We start from the raw sequence: 22,306 nt of genomic DNA, 5'->3' as shown, positions 1-22,306 counted from the left end.
TGGATCAATTTTAAAAAAAATCCGTGCTATACCCCACCTGGATTTTTCAGTCAAGTATGCCTAAGGGTCCCAACTTTCATTTGCACCTAGTGTGGAAAAAAGTATTGCCTCAGAATTTTTTTTATAAACTTTGAAAGTTAGGGTAGGGTAGGGTGCCGGACCCCAACTTTGGATCAATTTTAAAAAAAATCCGTGCTATACCCCACCTGGATTTTTCAGTCAAGTATGCCTAAGGGTCCCAACTTTCATTTGCACCTAGTGTGGAAAAAAGTATTGCCTCAGAATTTTTTTTATAAACTTTGAAAGTTAGGGTAGGGTAGGGTGCCGGACCCCAACTTTGGATCAATTTTAAAAAAAATCCGTGCTATACCCCACCTGGATTTTTCAGTCAAGTATGCCTAAGGGTCCCAACTTTCATTTGCACCTAGTGTGGAAAAAAGTATTGCCTCAGAATTTTTTTTATAAACTTTGAAAGTTAGGGTAGGGTAGGGTGCCGGACCCCAACTTTGGATCAATTTTAAAAAAAATCCGTGCTATACCCCACCTGGATTTTTCAGTCAAGTATGCCTAAGGGTCCCAACTTTCATTTGCACCTAGTGTGGAAAAAAGTATTGCCTCAGAATTTTTTTTATAAACTTTGAAAGTTAGGGTAGGGTAGGGTGCCGGACCCCAACTTTGGATCAATTTTAAAAAAAATCCGTGCTATACCCCACCTGGATTTTTCAGTCAAGTATGCCTAAGGGTCCCAACTTTCATTTGCACCTAGTGTGGAAAAAAGTATTGCCTCAGAATTTTTTTTATAAACTTTGAAAGTTAGGGTAGGGTAGGGTGCCGGACCCCAACTTTGGATCAATTTTAAAAAAAATCCGTGCTATACCCCACCTGGATTTTTCAGTCAAGTATGCCTAAGGGTCCCAACTTTCATTTGCACCTAGTGTGGAAAAAAGTATTGCCTCAGAATTTTTTTTATAAACTTTGAAAGTTAGGGTAGGGTAGGGTGCCGGACCCCAACTTTGGATCAATTTTAAAAAAAATCCGTGCTATACCCCACCTGGATTTTTCAGTCAAGTATGCCTAAGGGTCCCAACTTTCATTTGCACCTAGTGTGGAAAAAAGTATTGCCTCAGAATTTTTTTTATAAACTTTGAAAGTTAGGGTAGGGTAGGGTGCCGGACCCCAACTTTGGATCAATTTTAAAAAAAATCCGTGCTATACCCCACCTGGATTTTTCAGTCAAGTATGCCTAAGGGTCCCAACTTTCATTTGCACCTAGTGTGGAAAAAAGTATTGCCTCAGAATTTTTTTTATAAACTTTGAAAGTTAGGGTAGGGTAGGGTGCCGGACCCCAACTTTGGATCAATTTTAAAAAAAATCCGTGCTATACCCCACCTGGATTTTTCAGTCAAGTATGCCTAAGGGTCCCAACTTTCATTTGCACCTAGTGTGGAAAAAAGTATTGCCTCAGAATTTTTTTTATAAACTTTGAAAGTTAGGGTAGGGTAGGGTGCCGGACCCCAACTTTGGATCAATTTTAAAAAAAATCCGTGCTATACCCCACCTGGATTTTTCAGTCAAGTATGCCTAAGGGTCCCAACTTTCATTTGCACCTAGTGTGGAAAAAAGTATTGCCTCAGAATTTTTTTTATAAACTTTGAAAGTTAGGGTAGGGTAGGGTGCCGGACCCCAACTTTGGATCAATTTTAAAAAAAATCCGTGCTATACCCCACCTGGATTTTTCAGTCAAGTATGCCTAAGGGTCCCAACTTTCATTTGCACCTAGTGTGGAAAAAAGTATTGCCTCAGAATTTTTTTTATAAACTTTGAAAGTTAGGGTAGGGTAGGGTGCCGGACCCCAACTTTGGATCAATTTTAAAAAAAATCCGTGCTATACCCCACCTGGATTTTTCAGTCAAGTATGCCTAAGGGTCCCAACTTTCATTTGCACCTAGTGTGGAAAAAAGTATTGCCTCAGAATTTTTTTTATAAACTTTGAAAGTTAGGGTAGGGTAGGGTGCCGGACCCCAACTTTGGATCAATTTTAAAAAAAATCCGTGCTATACCCCACCTGGATTTTTCAGTCAAGTATGCCTAAGGGTCCCAACTTTCATTTGCACCTAGTGTGGAAAAAAGTATTGCCTCAGAATTTTTTTTATAAACTTTGAAAGTTAGGGTAGGGTAGGGTGCCGGACCCCAACTTTGGATCAATTTTAAAAAAAATCCGTGCTATACCCCACCTGGATTTTTCAGTCAAGTATGCCTAAGGGTCCCAACTTTCATTTGCACCTAGTGTGGAAAAAAGTATTGCCTCAGAATTTTTTTTATAAACTTTGAAAGTTAGGGTAGGGTAGGGTGCCGGACCCCAACTTTGGATCAATTTTAAAAAAAATCCGTGCTATACCCCACCTGGATTTTTCAGTCAAGTATGCCTAAGGGTCCCAACTTTCATTTGCACCTAGTGTGGAAAAAAGTATTGCCTCAGAATTTTTTTTATAAACTTTGAAAGTTAGGGTAGGGTAGGGTGCCGGACCCCAACTTTGGATCAATTTTAAAAAAAATCCGTGCTATACCCCACCTGGATTTTTCAGTCAAGTATGCCTAAGGGTCCCAACTTTCATTTGCACCTAGTGTGGAAAAAAGTATTGCCTCAGAATTTTTTTTATAAACTTTGAAAGTTAGGGTAGGGTAGGGTGCCGGACCCCAACTTTGGATCAATTTTAAAAAAAAATCCGTGCTATACCCCACCTGGATTTTTCAGTCAAGTATGCCTAAGGGTCCCAACTTTCATTTGCACCTAGTGTGGAAAAAAGTATTGCCTCAGAATTTTTTTTATAAACTTTGAAAGTTAGGGTAGGGTAGGGTGCCGGACCCCAACTTTGGATCAATTTTAAAAAAAATCCGTGCTATACCCCACCTGGATTTTTCAGTCAAGTATGCCTAAGGGTCCCAACTTTCATTTGCACCTAGTGTGGAAAAAAGTATTGCCTCAGAATTTTTTTTATAAACTTTGAAAGTTAGGGTAGGGTAGGGTGCCGGACCCCAACTTTGGATCAATTTTAAAAAAAATCCGTGCTATACCCCACCTGGATTTTTCAGTCAAGTATGCCTAAGGGTCCCAACTTTCATTTGCACCTAGTGTGGAAAAAAGTATTGCCTCAGAATTTTTTTTATAAACTTTGAAAGTTAGGGTAGGGTAGGGTGCCGGACCCCAACTTTGGATCAATTTTAAAAAAAATCCGTGCTATACCCCACCTGGATTTTTCAGTCAAGTATGCCTAAGGGTCCCAACTTTCATTTGCACCTAGTGTGGAAAAAAGTATTGCCTCAGAATTTTTTTTATAAACTTTGAAAGTTAGGGTAGGGTAGGGTGCCGGACCCCAACTTTGGATCAATTTTAAAAAAAATCCGTGCTATACCCCACCTGGATTTTTCAGTCAAGTATGCCTAAGGGTCCCAACTTTCATTTGCACCTAGTGTGGAAAAAAGTATTGCCTCAGAATTTTTTTTATAAACTTTGAAAGTTAGGGTAGGGTAGGGTGCCGGACCCCAACTTTGGATCAATTTTAAAAAAAATCCGTGCTATACCCCACCTGGATTTTTCAGTCAAGTATGCCTAAGGGTCCCAACTTTCATTTGCACCTAGTGTGGAAAAAAGTATTGCCTCAGAATTTTTTTTATAAACTTTGAAAGTTAGGGTAGGGTAGGGTGCCGGACCCCAACTTTGGATCAATTTTAAAAAAAATCCGTGCTATACCCCACCTGGATTTTTCAGTCAAGTATGCCTAAGGGTCCCAACTTTCATTTGCACCTAGTGTGGAAAAAAGTATTGCCTCAGAATTTTTTTTATAAACTTTGAAAGTTAGGGTAGGGTAGGGTGCCGGACCCCAACTTTGGATCAATTTTAAAAAAAATCCGTGCTATACCCCACCTGGATTTTTCAGTCAAGTATGCCTAAGGGTCCCAACTTTCATTTGCACCTAGTGTGGAAAAAAGTATTGCCTCAGAATTTTTTTTATAAACTTTGAAAGTTAGGGTAGGGTAGGGTGCCGGACCCCAACTTTGGATCAATTTTAAAAAAAATCCGTGCTATACCCCACCTGGATTTTTCAGTCAAGTATGCCTAAGGGTCCCAACTTTCATTTGCACCTAGTGTGGAAAAAAGTATTGCCTCAGAATTTTTTTTATAAACTTTGAAAGTTAGGGTAGGGTAGGGTGCCGGACCCCAACTTTGGATCAATTTTAAAAAAAATCCGTGCTATACCCCACCTGGATTTTTCAGTCAAGTATGCCTAAGGGTCCCAACTTTCATTTGCACCTAGTGTGGAAAAAAGTATTGCCTCAGAATTTTTTTTATAAACTTTGAAAGTTAGGGTAGGGTAGGGTGCCGGACCCCAACTTTGGATCAATTTTAAAAAAAATCCGTGCTATACCCCACCTGGATTTTTCAGTCAAGTATGCCTAAGGGTCCCAACTTTCATTTGCACCTAGTGTGGAAAAAAGTATTGCCTCAGAATTTTTTTTATAAACTTTGAAAGTTAGGGTAGGGTAGGGTGCCGGACCCCAACTTTGGATCAATTTTAAAAAAAATCCGTGCTATACCCCACCTGGATTTTTCAGTCAAGTATGCCTAAGGGTCCCAACTTTCATTTGCACCTAGTGTGGAAAAAAGTATTGCCTCAGAATTTTTTTTATAAACTTTGAAAGTTAGGGTAGGGTAGGGTGCCGGACCCCAACTTTGGATCAATTTTAAAAAAAATCCGTGCTATACCCCACCTGGATTTTTCAGTCAAGTATGCCTAAGGGTCCCAACTTTCATTTGCACCTAGTGTGGAAAAAAGTATTGCCTCAGAATTTTTTTTATAAACTTTGAAAGTTAGGGTAGGGTAGGGTGCCGGACCCCAACTTTGGATCAATTTTAAAAAAAATCCGTGCTATACCCCACCTGGATTTTTCAGTCAAGTATGCCTAAGGGTCCCAACTTTCATTTGCACCTAGTGTGGAAAAAAGTATTGCCTCAGAATTTTTTTTATAAACTTTGAAAGTTAGGGTAGGGTAGGGTGCCGGACCCCAACTTTGGATCAATTTTAAAAAAAATCCGTGCTATACCCCACCTGGATTTTTCAGTCAAGTATGCCTAAGGGTCCCAACTTTCATTTGCACCTAGTGTGGAAAAAAGTATTGCCTCAGAATTTTTTTTATAAACTTTGAAAGTTAGGGTAGGGTAGGGTGCCGGACCCCAACTTTGGATCAATTTTAAAAAAAATCCGTGCTATACCCCACCTGGATTTTTCAGTCAAGTATGCCTAAGGGTCCCAACTTTCATTTGCACCTAGTGTGGAAAAAAGTATTGCCTCAGAATTTTTTTTATAAACTTTGAAAGTTAGGGTAGGGTAGGGTGCCGGACCCCAACTTTGGATCAATTTTAAAAAAAATCCGTGCTATACCCCACCTGGATTTTTCTACAATGTCTGTTAATTATGTCTTCGGATACCTCAATGTACTCATGACTAGTACTTTATTTTTTTTTTTATTCACTAAACTTGAAATCGATATTCAGCATCAATGCAATTTAAATTTCGACTCTTTCTCTTTAAAGCATTCGGCTTACTGTGCCGTCCCTGGACCTGCTAGCTACCAGGCAACTAGATGCCGTAGCTGACAAGAGAGAGGAGTTAGCTGATGAATTGCCTCGTCCTAATGTTGAACGACCAAAACAAACTAAAAGAAAAGTAGCGCCCAAAAATGAACCTCATTCGCAAGAATCAGCTGGAGTACAATAAATTCATAACAAAATAGATACCAAGATTTTTAAAGGCCCTTTGTGTCTCTTCTGATTAAGATTCAGATTCAGGTTCAAATCGTAAGCTTTTTTTTTTGTTGTCTTGCTATTTTCATGACTTCCGCAGTAGGAAAAAATCACAATATGCAACATATAAAACAGACATTTTGAGTTACCGCATGGTCTGCATTTTGATTTCCCCAACCCCCAAAAATGAAATGAAAAGGAAACAAAGTTTCCATCTTTGATCGAATAAAAAGGAAATAAATATGAGAGCGAAGCATAACGTCAAAATATTAAATTGTAAAATAAAAATTCTATTGTGACAAAAACTTACCAATTGCAATGACCAACTTATTCAGGAATTGTTTCAGGCGCATAAAACATGTGGCGGGGTTTTACTAGTATGATTGGATCTAAACCCTCCCCTATGTATGGTTAGAGATGAAATTTAAAAACCATTATGCATGAAAAAAATAGAAGTAAAAAAAGAGTAGAAAACCAAAGCTATATCCTGAAAAGGGCAAGGGTAAGCATTTCTCGCTTCTTGCAAGACACACGAAGGTCATTTTTCGGGAACAGGGAAAGGAATCTACGACAAAGGGACAAGGTATGTTGTCTTTCGGCACGCGGACAACCCTATAACAGTCAATCAGTTCGGCACTGTCCAAAAAGACACTGCAATGACCACAAGCTCTGTTGAGATATAATTACCATACGCATCACTGAAGAGACATTAATTGTCAAAATGAGCATGCGGCGCAGAAAAAAATGATGCCGTTTTTGTTTCCAGTTCATTAAGGAAACACCTCAACTGTAACATGTTATCTTAAAGCGGAGTAGTCCTTCGTAAATAAATCGATGTGGCCTGTTCCTTTGTCCTTTAAACTAGTAGGTTTTTACCCTCCCAAAAATTGAATATGTACAACAAGTGACGTAAAGATAGGTTGAGAAACACAAACTCTAGCGGACGGACAGTCATGTTACAATATAAAAATAAGGAGATCTGGTATGATTGCCAATGAGACAATTATAGGCAACCGTACTGCCTCCAACAATAAGAAAAACCCATACCGTTTAGTCGGCTATAAAAGGGACCGACATGAAAAATATGAAACAATTCAATTGAGAAACTAACGGCCTAATTTATAACAAAACAATTTACGAAAAACAAATCTGACAGACATGCACCAACGACAGCCACTGAATTACAGGCTCCTGACTTGGGACAGGCACATAACGAATGTGGCGGGGTTAAACATGTTTGTGAGCGCTCAATCCTCCCCTAACTTGGGACAGTGGTGTAACAGCACACCATAAGAACCAACTAAAAATATGTTCCTTCCGCATATTTAATAAATAGCATTACAAAACCGAATTAATCGCTACCGGCATGTGGAGCAATCTGCATTGACAAACTCGCTTCTCTAAATACTCACATAATCATAAAATTTAAGAAGAAAAAGGCTGCTTACGATGTGAAATGATTGCAGTAATTATTTACTTGGAGGTTTAATAAAATCAACGTAAAATGTCGTATAAATACATGTAACTAGAATTTTATATAAAAGAGAGATATATGATTCATATTTGTTTGAAATATGTTCTTTTGTCAAAATAGTGTAAAATCGATAAATGGAAGGTGTAAACGTATTTCATGAATAGTTTTTAATTTTGAGACGACCCTTTCATTTTACCTGTAAACTGTAGGTGTCATTAATAGGTGTCGAGAGTTGTTGAAAAGGTCTCATACTAACGGTATTGAAGACGTGATCACTTTGAGATATATGTTGTCAGTAAATTCAATATGGGGATTCGAGCTTCGCTCTCACCCAATTTGGATTTAATGACCCCATATATATCATATTAGGTCACTAACACACTATGCAACAAATATAATCCGACTTAGTACTAATGCCGGCTTGCCAAACTAAGAAGCTCGCGATTGTCACGTTGGCCATGATACAAGAAGTAGAATATGCCGACATTGCATCTAAAATGGTAATAAGCATTTATGACTAGACCCGTACGAGTTTGTCAGCAGGGTTGTTTTTTTTTGGGGCGAGATGGGGGTGGGTGTCCTGATGTTCTGATGTCACATTGTCCGACTTAACTATTGCCAGCTGGCCAAACTAAAAGATTATTAACGTTAACCATAATACCAGGACTAAAAGTATACATTGCCTCTAAAAAGACTCACAGCACTGCTGCTCTGGACCCGTACGAGTTTTAAACATAGGGTTGGGGTACCAGGTTTGTCACATAGTCCGACTATTGCCGCTGATCAAACTAAGAGATGTATCACGTTGGTAATGATTCCAGTGGTAAAAGAAACCAATGCCTTTAAAATGACCAATAGGACTTATACCTAGACCCGTACGAGATTTTCAGTATAGGGTTGGGGTACTTGGTTTGTCTCATTGTGAACCTTTACTATTGTCGGCTGGCCAAACTAAGAGATTCTCCACGTTGGCCTAATAGCACCTATACCCTAGACCCGTACGATTTTGTAAGAATAGGGCGAGAGAGTCGGGGTAACGGGTATGTAATATAGTCCGACTTAATTATTGCCGGCTGGCCAAACTAAAAGATTCTCCACGTTGGCCACAATACAAGAGGGAAAATAAACATTGACCCTAAAATGGCCCTTAGCATTTATGCCCTTGGATCATACGAGCTTTTTCTATTGGGTGAAGAGTGGGGTACCTGGTTTGTCACATAGTTTGACTTAACTTTTGCCGCCTGGTCACACTAAGAGATTCTCCACGTTGACCATGGTACCAGAGGTAAAAGTAGAGATTTCCTCAAAATTGCCACTATCACTAATGCTATATACCAGTACACTTTGCAAGCATACGCTGAAAAAAGGGGGGTACCTGATATATATTACATAGTCCAATTTAATAATTATTACCGGCTGGCCAAACTAAGAGATAATTAACGTTAACCATGATACCAGGGGTAAAAGTATACATTGCCTCTAAAATGCCCTACAGCACTGATGCTCTAGACCATTACGAGCTTTAAGCATAGGGTTTGGGGTACCTGGTTTGTCACATAGTCCGGCTATTGCCGGCTGATCAAACGAAGAGATTCATCACGTTGGAAATGATACCAGCGGTAGAAGAAGACAATGCCTCTAAAATGACCCATATGACTTATGCCTAGACCCGTACGAGTTTTTTTTAGCTTGTAGGGATCCTGGTATCCCAGTATGTCACATAGTTCGACTTAAGTATTGCCGGCTGGCCAAACTAAGAGATACGTCACGTTGGCGGTAATACAAGAGGCAGAAGAAGACATTGCGTTTAAAATGGCCCATAGTGTTTATGGCTAGACCCGTACGAGATTTTCAGCTTGTGGTGGTGGTGGTGGGGGGGGGGGGGGGGGGGGGGGGGGGGGGGGGGGGTCCTGGTATCCTTGTATCCTCACATTATCATACCTCCTATACATTTCTAGGAATATGATTGGTTAAAAGCAACCGCATGGAGACCGTGTATATTCCATATTGGGTTAGTAGGCGGAGCTTATTTCAATACACGATTAGTAGTGGTGTTACGTATCTTTATAAAATTTATAAAAACAACACGGTGTTGAGCAAAAATTTAAAAGTGGTCAATAGACGAAGAAATTGACGATGAACGATTGAAATAAATTCATAAGACACATTTAAAGCTGACAAATTGTTATTTTTGGCATTTGCTTTTGTATAGACCAATGGAAGAAGGTTCTTAATACTAACGGTATTGAAGACTTGATCACTTTGACATATATGGGGTCAGTAAATTCAATATATGGAATTTACTGACCCTTTATATATCATATTAGGTCACTAGCACACTATGCAACAAATATAATCCGACTTAGTACTAATGCCGGCTGGCCAAACTAAGAGTCGTCACGTTGGCCATAATACAAGCGGTAGAAGATGACGACATTGCATCTAAAATGGCCATAAGCATTTATGCCTAGACCCGTACGAGTTTGTCAGCAGGCTTTCTTTTTTGCGGAGGGGGTGGGTGTCCTGATGTTCTGATGTCACATTGTCCGACTTAACTATTACCAGCTGGCCAAACTAAGAGATTATTAACGTTAACCATGATACCAGGGGTAAAAGTATACATTGTCTCTAAAATGGCTCACAGCATTGATGCTCTATACCCGTACGAGCTTTAAGCATAGGGTTTGGGGTACCTGGTTTGTCACATAGTCCGGCTATTGCCGGCTGATCAAACTAAGAGATTCATCACGTTGGCAATGATACCAGCGGTACAAGAAGACAATGTCTCTAAAATGACCCATATGACTTATGCCTAGACCCATATGAGGTTTTTTTTTTTAGCTTGTACGGATCCTGGTATCCCAGTATGTCACATAGTTCCACTTAAGAATTGCCGGCTGGCCGAACTAAGAGATACGTCACGTTGGCCATGATACCAGAGGCAGAAGAAGACATTGCGTTTAAAATGGCCCAGTGTTTATGGCTAGACCCGTACGAGATTTTCAGCCTGTGGGGGGGGGGGGGGGGGGGGGGGTCCTGGGATCCTTGTATCCTCACATTATCATACCTCCTATACATTTCTAGGAATATGAATATGATTGGTTAAAAGCAACCGCATGGAGACCGTGTTTATTCCATATTGGGTTAGTAGGCTGAGCTTATTTCAATACACGATTAGTAGTGGTGTTACGTCCCTTTATAAAAACAACATGGTGTTGAGAAAAAATCTAAAAGGTTTCCACAGACGAAGAAATTGACGATGAACGATTAAATAAATTCATAAAACACATTTAAAGCTGACAAGTTGTTATTTTTGGCATTTTCTATTGTATAGACCAATGGAAGAAGGTTCTTAATACTAACGATATTGAAGACTTGATCACTTTGAGATATATGGGGTCAGTAAATTAAATATATGGAATTTACTGACCCCATATACTAGTATATCATATTAGGTCACTAGCACACTATGCAACAAATATAATCCGACTGAGTACTAATGCCGGCTGGAAAAACTAAGAGTCGTCAAGTTGGCTATGATACAAGAGGTAGAAGATGACGACATTGCATCTAAAATGGCCATAAGCATGGGGATTTTTTTTTGGCGGGAGAGGGTGGGTGTCCTGATGTTCTGATGTCACATTGTCCGACTGAACTATTGCCAGCTAGCCAAACTAAGAGATTATTAACGTTAACCATGATACCAGGGGTAAAAGTATACATTGCCTCTTAAATGGCTCACAGCACTGATGCTCTAGACCTGAACGAGCTTTAAGCATAGGGTTGGGGGTACCTGGTTTGTCACATAGTCCGGCTATTGCCGGCTGATCAAACGAAGAGATTCATCACGTTGGCAATGATACCAGCGTTAGAAGAAGACAATGCCTCTAAAATGACCCATATGACTTATGCCTAGACCCGTACGAATTTTTTAACTTGTAGGGGTCCTGGTATCCCAGTATGTCACTTAGTTCGACTTAAGTATTGCCGGCTGGCCAAACTAAGAGATACGTCACGTTGGCCATGATACCAGAGGCAGAAGAAGACATTGAGTCTAAAATGGCCCAGAGTGTTTATGGCTAGACCCGTACGAGATTTTCAGCTTGTGAGGGGGTTCCTGGTATCCTTGTATCCTGACATTATCTTACCTCCTATACATTTCTAGGAATATGGTTGGTTAAAAGCACCCGCATGGAGACCGTGTATATTCCATATTAGGTTAGTAGGCGGAGCTTATTTCAATACACGATTAGTAGTGGTGTTACGTACCTTTATAAAAACAACACGGTGTTGAGGAAAAATCTAAAAGGTTTCAACAGACGAAAAAATTGACGATTAACGATTGAAATAAATTCATAAAACACATTTAAAGCTTACAAATTGTTATTTTTAGCATTTGCTTTTGTATAGACCAATGGAAGAAGGTTCTTAATACTAACGGTATTGAAGACTTGATCACTTTGACATATATGGGGTCAGTAAATTGAATATGGGGATTCACTGACCCCATATATATCATATTAGGCCACTAGCACACTATGCAACAAATATAATCCGACTTAGTACTAATGCCGGCTGGCAAAACTAAGAGTCGTCACGTTGGCCATGATACAAGAGGTAGAAGATGACGACATTGCATCTAAAATGGCCATACGCATTTATGCCTAGACCCGTACGAGTTTGTCAGCAGGTTTTTTTTTTTTTTTTTTTTTTCTGGCGGGAGGGGGTGAGTGTCCTGATGTTCTGATGTCACATTGTCCGACTTAACGATTGCCAGCTAGCCAAACTAAGAGATTATTAACGTTAACCATGATACCAGGAGTAAAAGTATACATTGCCTCTATAATGGCTCACAGCACTGCTGCTTTAGACCCGTACGAGTTTAAAGCATAGGGTTGGGTTACCTGGTTTGTCACATAGTCCGACTATTGCCGCTGATCAAACTAAGAGATGTATCACGTTGGCAAAAATTCCAGCGGTAAAAGAAACCAATGCCTCTAAAATGACCCATAGGACTTATGCCTAGACCCGTACGAGATTTTCAGCTTGTCTGGGTCCTGGTTTCCTAGTATGTCACGTAGTTCGACTTAAGTATTGCCGGCTGGCCAAACTAAGAGATACGTCACGTTGGCCAAAATACAAGAGGTAGAAGAAGATATTGCCTCTAAAATGGTAATAAGCATTTATGACTAGACCCGTACGAGTTTGTCAGCAGGGTTGTTTTTTTTTGGGGCGAGATGGGGGTGGGTGTCCTGATGTTCTGATGTCACATTGTCCGACTTAACTATTGCCAGCTAGCCAAACTAAGAGATTATTAACGTTAACCATGATACCAGGAGTAAAAGTATACATTGCCTCTATAATGGCTCACAGCACTGCTGCTTTAGACCCGTACGAGTTTAAAGCATAGGGTTGGGTTACCTGGTTTGTCACATAGTCCGACTATTGCCGCTGATCAAACTAAGAGATGTATCACGTTGGCAAAAATTCCAGCGGTAAAAGAAACCAATGCCTCTAAAATGACCCATAGGACTTATGCCTAGACCCGTACGAGATTTTCAGCTTGTCTGGGTCCTGGTTTCCTAGTATGTCACGTAGTTCGACTTAAGTATTGCCGGCTGGCCAAACTAAGAGATACGTCACGTTGGCCAAAATACAAGAGGTAGAAGAAGATATTGCCTCTAAAATGGCTCATAGCGTTTATGTCTAGACCCGTACGAGATTTTCAGCTTGTCGGGGTCCTGGTATCCTAGTAAGTCACGTAGTTCGACTTAAGTATTGCCGGCTGGCCAAACTAAGAGATACGTCACGTTGGCCATAATACAAGAGGTAGAAGAAGACATTGCCTCTAAAATGGCCCATAGCGTTTATGTCTAGACCCGTACGAGATTTTCAGCTTGTGTGGGTCCTACTTTCCTTGTATGTCACATAGTCCGACTTAATTAATGCCGTTTGGCCAAACTAAGAGAGTCGTCACGTTGGCCATGATACAAGAGGTAGAAGAAGATGACATTGCCTCTAAAATGGCCATTATCATTTATGCCTAGACCCTTACGAGTTTGTCAACAGGTTTGTTTTAGTTTTTTTTTTTTTTTTTCTTTTTGGGGGGGTCCTGATATTCTGATGCACATTGTCCAACTGAACTATTGCCGGCTGTACAAACCTATAGATTATTCACGTTGGTCATGGTACCAGATGTTACCGCTAACTGTCTCATGGTACATATTCCCTAAACCCGTACGACTTTGTCAGCATAGGGTTATCTTTAGTCTGAACTGTTAAATATGGTAAAAAAAAAATTGTATATAATATGAGAACTGTATAATTCTGAACGTGATTTTAAACCAGTAAAAAATCACGTCGGCATGTAAGAGAATTTAATAAGAACCATTTTGTAATCTTATATGGAATGTGTCTTTACTAAGAAGCATCTGTTGATTGTATTTTTGGTTCAGCTTAATGTTTAAATATAAAAGGCTATTCATTGATGTTTCAATTGGCATTTTTTATAATTTACCGAAAAATATTTGTAAACTATCGGTTTACGTAAGCGTTCAATTTTTATAATTGATTAAGTAAACGCAGACCTCGAAGAAGACACCCGTTGAGTTAAGAATTTATTGTTATTTGTAGCAATATCAAATATAATCAGCAAACATTATTTTATCCTTATAATTGATATTTTCTTACAACACTTCATCGAACCCAGGTCATCTCATGAATAATATTGCAGGTTGCCCTAGTGAATAGTAAGCGGCCGACTGTTATCGCCGGTTAGCTTCACAATAGTCATTCATGTTTACCGGTTTCTATGCAGGCTCATTTTTGGGGGCCGGCAAAGCCGTAGAAAATTTACTTTCGATTTCGTTCATAACAATTCTTTATTTTGGGTAAACTATTCATTTCATCCTGTTTTCGACATGATAGGTTATGTTCAGTTACCACTTCGTCTTGGTTAGCTTATTCATTTCATTACTTATTATCAGTTCTAACTAGTTAAAATCCCCCCAACCGAATTAAAAATAAATATACTAGTCAACAAAAGAAACGATACACAAGTTTGAACTAAAATTTATCATAAAATATAATAAATAGGAAAATCTTTTAAATTATCCTATGAAAAACATTCATTTACAAAGCAAATGCATATGATTAAAAGAATATGACCAAATTAGAAAGTTACAAAATACCGAGTTATTGAACACAGGGGTCAAATTTATTTTGCAGAAAAGTCGGCACTTAATTTCGAAGATGATAATTAAGTATTCAAATATCTGCAAAGGCATTCAAAATTTTAAGCAGACCATGTTTAAGTTTAAAAGTTTAAAGTTCTAACACCGATTTTTGAATTTTTGGGTGAAAATACGATTTTTGAAATAACAAAAACTTTAGAAATTTTTTTTCGCGTTTTTGCTTTGGTTTTGATGAGAAAAAAAACACTCTGTAAAATTAGACGAATAGGGCAGTTATTTACTTTGGTACAGTGTATTTAATTTGATGATATATGGAAAATATATTGCCTTGTATTGTTTCTTTTGTTGACTAGTATAGCAGTCCCTTCCTTTTTTTTTTATTTTTGTCAATGTTAAAGCTTAATGGGATATATTTATATTTTTTGTGTAACATTTGTATTGAATATCTCAGCTATTCTTGGTTTGCAGTTTTTGTCTGTTAATCTTTATCTTTGTAAAAATTTCTTACCGTACATTGATGAGTTTTTAACGGCCTTCACTAGCTGTACAGCCCTCGCACAGTCGGCTACCCCGTACCCATCCCCAACTATTGTTGTTCGAAGTTCATGAATAATCATAATGAATCTCATGAAATGGGCATAAAATGAAATTGAAAATAGCTTAATTATATATAATTTCTGCAATTGTTTGTTACATGATCATTAATTGTAAATAGATAAATGCTTGACACCTTATGATACAAGTATTTGTTGTTTTACGCATCAAAGAAGACTAAATACTTCAATTATTCTAAAGTAATAATTTTTAAAGGGAGGTAAATCATATTTTTTAAAGATTTATTACAAAAACTTTATTCCATATTTCCGTGCTTTTTAGGGTTAAATTGTTAAAGAAAAATGCTGCTTCACATTGTGTTTTAAAAAAGAAATTCCTTATTTCTCAACTCTTGTAGTGTTCTATATTTTTTTTAAATTTATTTCTCACCCTTTCAACGTGCAGCGCGGTGTGCTAATAAAATATACAAATGTCTTTTAATTCTTGAACAAAAAATGAAAATGTTAAATTCAGTGGAGGATTCAGATAAAGCGTGGTGGGTGTACGACACCCTCCCCTTTAAACGGAAAAATATCTTCTTTTTTTCGGCATATAAAATCGTTCAACATTTTTTTGCAATCCTCCTATCAGCGATATACGTATATGTTTTCGGCAATTAGCCCCCCCCCTTCTTTTCCCCTTCAAAAATCCTGGATCCACCCCTTAAACTCATGCATGGTGTCTTCGATTGTTAAATTAAAAAACGTTATATATAGTATACAAAAAACATTTGAGTCTTATGCAACTTTTGGGTTTATAGACATATCTGAAAACTGGCTGCTAGCGGAGTGGCTGCTAGCGAGTGGCTGCTAGCTTGAGTCTAGCGGGTGGAGTCAATAGTTTTTACTTCCCTCTTTCTTTGCTTCATCTTCCAACACACTTGTTACCACTTCGTTAGTGACAAAGGGTGAAAAAGAACAATATGTTTTAACAATATTCTTCTTCGTATGGATATCATTTTCATACAAGCTTATCCGAAAACTTGCTTATCTTTGAATATTGACTTACGATATTTGGCATGAAATTGTATAACCATGGAAAAGTTGTAGCATATCATCATGACCTTTACATGATCGTGACCTTCGACATCAAGGTCAAACAAATAATTCTTGTGACATTTTCATGTGCGGAACATAACTTTTTTATTTTTTGAAATAGGATTTTGATATTTTACATAGGTGCAGCATCTCAGGATAATGTGTCGCCTACCATTAAAGTTCAAATTGAAGGTCAAATAATATAGATTTTAAAAATATGCACCCTACAATCAAATACATTCTTGCATACAATGGCAAGACCTTTCCATTGTACCAAGGTATACACATTGGGAGTCATTCTCTTCTCCCTCATAATATATCGTTAAATATTTCAAAAATTGACCATATCCGCCCCGGGCCCCCAAAACCAGATTGTTTTCCTTAATTGCTTAATAAGACCTCTTAAATTCACCATATATTTTGTCTCCAGGGGACATACCCCTCCCCTTATATTATTATTGTTAAATATTTTAAAGACTGGTCATATTCCTACCCCTTAATCATATATATAATTAATTGCCTTGATCAGACATTTCTTGTCCAGCATATATTTGCCACTGGGCTCCGCCACCTTCACTTCGTGAAATACATTGTATCTTGAAAACTGTTCAGATCCCCACCTATAAACCGTTGATATTATGTATTATCACGACAAGACCTTCACCTTGCAACATATGTAATGTCATTGGGAGTCATGTCCCAACTAGTATAGAAGAACTTTTAAAATATATAACAAATTGAAAAGATCCCGAACCCTCAACCATCTGTATATCGAACAGCCATGACAAGAATTTTCAGTGCAATATACATTTGTCTTTGAGTGGGGATTATGCCCGAGCCCCTCATATCATAAATGTTTAAATATATTGAAAACAGTTAGGATTCCCTCAAAACATGCAAAATAACCTTTAATATATATGTTTTTATGTGTCATATATTAATGGGATGTTTTTGTTGACCGCTGTCCTTACTGTAGTGAGTACAAGAGAGATGAAGGTTGAGTCTTAATTTTAGTCCACTAAAACAGTTCCACTCTATCATGTTATTGGAATGCATGCTTTAGTATCCTTCTCCAGATCCAAACGCTTTTTATCTTTTGACAGGAATGTGTTTTACTATAAGAATGTGTAATATCATCATGGCCTTTACATGACTTTTGCCTTTGACCTCAAGTCGAAATAATAGATATATGGGATATTTTCTTATTAGGGTCCTTTGACATAGATTTGGGATATCGGTGCCTGACCCACTAAAGACAATATGTCACTTAACATTGAAGATGACATGTCATAGTTTTCATTTGATCTCCCCTTCATATTTTAATTAATCAATAAATAACTTGAAAATCTTTCACATCCCAGACCCTTGGTGGTTGCCAGTTCCCTCTTCCTCGTGTGAAATGTTACGTACATTGACAACCACACAACAGTCATAGTAAGGTTCCTATTCATATATTCTTATTGCCACGACAATATCCTTTCAGCACTAGACTTTGTAAGTCAATCATTTCCTTTACCAATCTGACTTCTAAAGATGAACTTGAAGGACAATCTAGGCGATCTCGTGGTAGCGTTTTCGCCTCTAGTGCTGGATGTAGCGGCTTCGGTTCCCATGCGGGTCGAACCAAGATTTTGAAAATTGCTGTTTCTGCATTAAGTAGTAAGAGCAAAGACTAATTGGCTTGGAGTAAGAACATGAGAAATTAATTTGTATGTGTCTTTAATTTAAACTTTAGCTTGATTTTTTCTTCAAATAAATAAATGTTGAACCATTGCTAAGCGCTATTTCTGTTGTTATGTTGTTGATAAGCTTTCAGTTAACTACAAATGAACCTTCGTTCCATTTTTTTCTGTACCAGATGCGCAGATTAACGGTATTCGAATTGTGCAAGTGAAATTAGAAATCGTAGAGTTTTTTTTTTTAAATATATGTCTATTATTCGAATAAACTGTTCAATAGAGATGTAATTCAAAAGCGTGCTGACAAGACAAATATATTTAACAATGATTTAACTCAATTTATAAATTTGATGTCAAAACGTCAAAAACAAATACGTTTGAAAATTTTGTTTAAAAGGCAAAAACAGGTACCTGTCAGTTTTGGCAAAAGAAATGAAGTCACGAAACTTAAATGTCAAACCTATTCAACTGAATTTAATGGATGACTAATGCATGGTTCCATGTTTATCCCTAAAACTCCGACTCTTTAATAGCTTAGTTCCATTTATCTTTCTAGATAGAATATCAATAGCGTTAAACATGTAATAACTTCTGTAATGCATTAAATAAGAATAAATAACAAACCTGAAATCAAAATATTTGAAATATTGGTTAATACTTTTTTCAACATGCTAAAAAGTGGAACTTGAGAATGTAAAATGAAAGGGAAGAGAATGTAAAATGAAAGGGAAAAGGTTTTAATTAAGAATATCAATTGCATGTTCTGTGATAAAAACACATGATATGGTGTTAGTTTTGAATGTTTTGAAACTATTAGCAGAGTATAAACGACCATGAATTTTTTTGGTAAACAAGCGCACTTTGATGAGTTTTTTTTTTTTGACATTGAATATCTATATGGAGCTATTTACTTTCAGTACGACAGGTCTTGTTTTTTGCTTTTTTTTTGAAGAATCAAACCGGACGATACCAAGTTATAATAATATGTGCTTCAAGGAATAAAAACAAATGACCTGTGTGAGGTCATTATTCTCCCTGATTAAAATGCAAATTTTACTAAAACATTTAATTCATTTGATAGTTACCGTGCGTTGCTGCCAAGTGGGTTTTTTTTTTTTTTTTTTTTTTTTTTTTTTTTTTTACATTTTTCATCTGTAATAAGTTTTAGCAGAAAAACTTCTATCCTCCGTTTATTAGACTGAAATACAAAAATACCAGAAAACGACCAATGCATATCGGTTTTTCGTGTTACATGTACATTACAATGTTGGTCCAGTTCTTAATTGTTTTAATCTATACATAACTTTTATTGTATCAAATGACCAAACATTCTCCTTTTCCACAGGGGAACAGCCACATACTGAATAATAGAGAAAAGAGGTGTTCTAATATTTCATACCGATTCTCAAGTATTAAAGAAAAAAATTGTACTGCCAGATAAAAGAGAAACCCCGTTTTTTTTAATGGTTCGTTAAAATATTTTGAAAAAATAATCTGATTTTACGCCGAAAAAATGTCATGTCACAAGATGGAGAAAAATATAACATCTCCTTTATATAGTAAATATAATAAATTACTTACAACATGCACAAAGTGATTTGTATTTTTCATACACCGTAACAATTCATTTGCCTCTTGCTTCATGGAATTACAAATATATTTTCATTGTAACTGGACAGTGAATTTGAACGTTTATATCTAGATTAATTGGTGAGTTTTATTTCACATTAAAAATATTAATGAGCCGTAGGGCGTATTAAAACCTAAACGCATAAGAAAAGAACTTCCCATTCTAACATGTCTAATGTGATCGGTAAAAAAGGAGACAACTCCTGCATATCTTTGCAGAAAATTATGATTTGTTTGACAGTATATAAGTGAGATAATGCATATTTTAAAGTTTTTCTTGTCGTATATCTCGTGGTGTCAGGGTTGACCACAGAAAGACTTCCCTATGGTCGGTATTTTATTTAATCAATCCTGACACTCGGTGTGTTGTTATACGACAAGAAAAATCTTAAAATATGCATTATCTATAACTTAACTATTGCAAAGACTTTACTTACAGCACAATCCAAAACTAGACCGTACAGCTTACAGTTTGCAGTCATACATGTGGATGACGAACTGATAAATTGAGTTGTCTGAAATAATTCTTTGTTATACTGTTTAGTTCATATACATGCATATACATCAGTTATCAGCTGATTTACATAACATAATAGTCTAGTTTGCTTATCTAACAGAAATGTACTCACGAAACATGTTGTGTGACGCAATCATGTATTTATTAAGGCAATTATTCAAACCTGCACACGTAACAATAATCAACCTTATATTATATCATTTACTATTATAATGCAAGCTTCGTGGTAGAGTACAAAGGAAGGAAAAGGCAAACAATCAAAAACATTAAATGACTATTTCGTAAACTGAATTTCCATTACTGTAAACCAACTAACTTTCGCGAGCGATTTATTTTCGCGAATTTCGCGAGTAGAAAAATAACGCGAATATGAATCATCGCGAATAAGTAAAACTTTGATTTCTCCTAATTCAACTACATCAAATAAATTTGAAAATCGCGAAATTAAATCGTCGCGTAGTGGGCTAGAAAAGGCAAAATACGAAATAAAGTATCCATGGAAATAAGTTGGTTTACAGTAATTTAAATGAGGTATAGGTAAGACAGTTATCTCATAAGCAATAATTTACATTCCCACATTATTTTCTAAGTACAACTCTAACAGAAAATTTAACCCGATTTAAAACAATTGATCCGAAAACAAACTATAGATATGATTCTGTCGGTCTTTTTTTTAAATATAAAAGAAACTTTATAACTGTCGTGCGTCCGAACCTCTTTTCTATATTTACATTTGTGAAGGGTGTCTTCAAAACACAAATTCCCTAAAGTTTAAAACATTTCGGATAGAAGTTCCCCAGGTAACGTTTTCTACACCCAACAAACCAGATTTGTGGTTATATGAGTATGAACCCGTCCGTCCGTCCGTCTGGCTGTCTATCTGTCTGTCTGTCTGAAGATATCTATCTATGTGTCCTGTAAGAGAATCACATCGTAATGCTGATATGTTACAGTTGCAGAACGCACATTAAGGATGGATATAGAGGAAAATAATTTCGGTTCTACATATTAAAGGAGGATACTAATTATTACTTACTTGAATATTGCGATTTGTGTAAATAGTCTCTTATCAGCAAAATTCCTTCTATACGACCTTGTGGATATTTATTAAAACTTTAAACTACCTGATGATGTGTACCATGGAGAATTGTCATAGAACTACATGTTAAAGAGGGATAATCAATACACAGTTCTTCTTTAAAACACGCCAATCAGAATCAAGGATTTATCTGGCGGCCATATATGTCATTAAACCACATAAATAGAAGTTCTTTAAAACATCAGTTAGTTTTGTAAATCTGGTTTGGATTCAATATTAAGTAGTTTAGATCAACAAATGAGGGTATAGTTCACAAGGATCAGAGGGTCGTATATTCTTCCTATTGTCGTAAGTGTCTCCTGCTATGAATGCATTACTCGATCTTCCAATCAAAGTTCAATCTGAATCACGATATGGAATACATGTGAGACACAATTGTTTAGAAAATTTAACACATAACGGTTGAAAATAATTATTAAATACAAATCAATCTGGCTTTGCATACCGTTGAGATTTGCTAAACAATATGAATAAAAGGCAACAAAAGTAAACCGTTGTTCGAAATTAGTAAAGGCAATACAAATAAACCGTTTTTCGAAATTAGTGAAGACAACACAAGTAAACCGTTGTTCGAAATAAGTGAAGGCAACAAAAATAAACCCTTGTTCGAAATTGGTGAATGCAACAAAAGTAAACCGTTGTTCGAAATTAGTAAAGGCAACAAAGTAAACCCTTGTACGAAATTAGTGAAGGCAACAAAAATAAACCATTGTTCGAAATTAGTGAATCCATTTGTTAATACTGATAACAATAACAAAATCAAAGGGAGCCGTATTAACTCTAAACGGAAGGAATCCGGGTTCGTTTACAAGGTTAGCATTTCCATCGATCTATACATGTATCACCAGTCATGTTTATCCAAATTCAAAACTTTGGTGATGATAGAGAATAGAAAACAATGAATACATTTGCAATATTTTAAGACCGAATATAAAACAAAATGAAGATGTGGTATGATTTCCAATAAGACACGAATCCAACAGAGAACACATGATATAAATGTAGTCAAATAATGGTCACCATACGGTCTTCAGCAAATTAACAAAACCTATATCGTATAGTAAGTTCAAAAGGGCCTCACGAAAGCATTATCATCTTGAATTTTGAAACAAAGACATCGTTTCTGTCAACCAGTTGATGATGACCGTACAACGTATGTTGTGTCGATTTAGTAGTATATCTAATTACTTCAGTTGGAAATGTTTGATTTTTATGAACATGCACGTGCGTCACTTATCAACTGAGATATTAAACTAACGATGTGAGAGAGGATATGTTAAA

This window comes from Mytilus californianus, unplaced genomic scaffold (assembly GCF_021869535.1).
Source record: "Mytilus californianus isolate M0D057914Y unplaced genomic scaffold, xbMytCali1.0.p SCAF_8, whole genome shotgun sequence".
Taxonomy (NCBI): domain Eukaryota; kingdom Metazoa; phylum Mollusca; class Bivalvia; order Mytilida; family Mytilidae; genus Mytilus; species Mytilus californianus.
Note: the sequence above shows the minus strand (reverse complement) of the source record.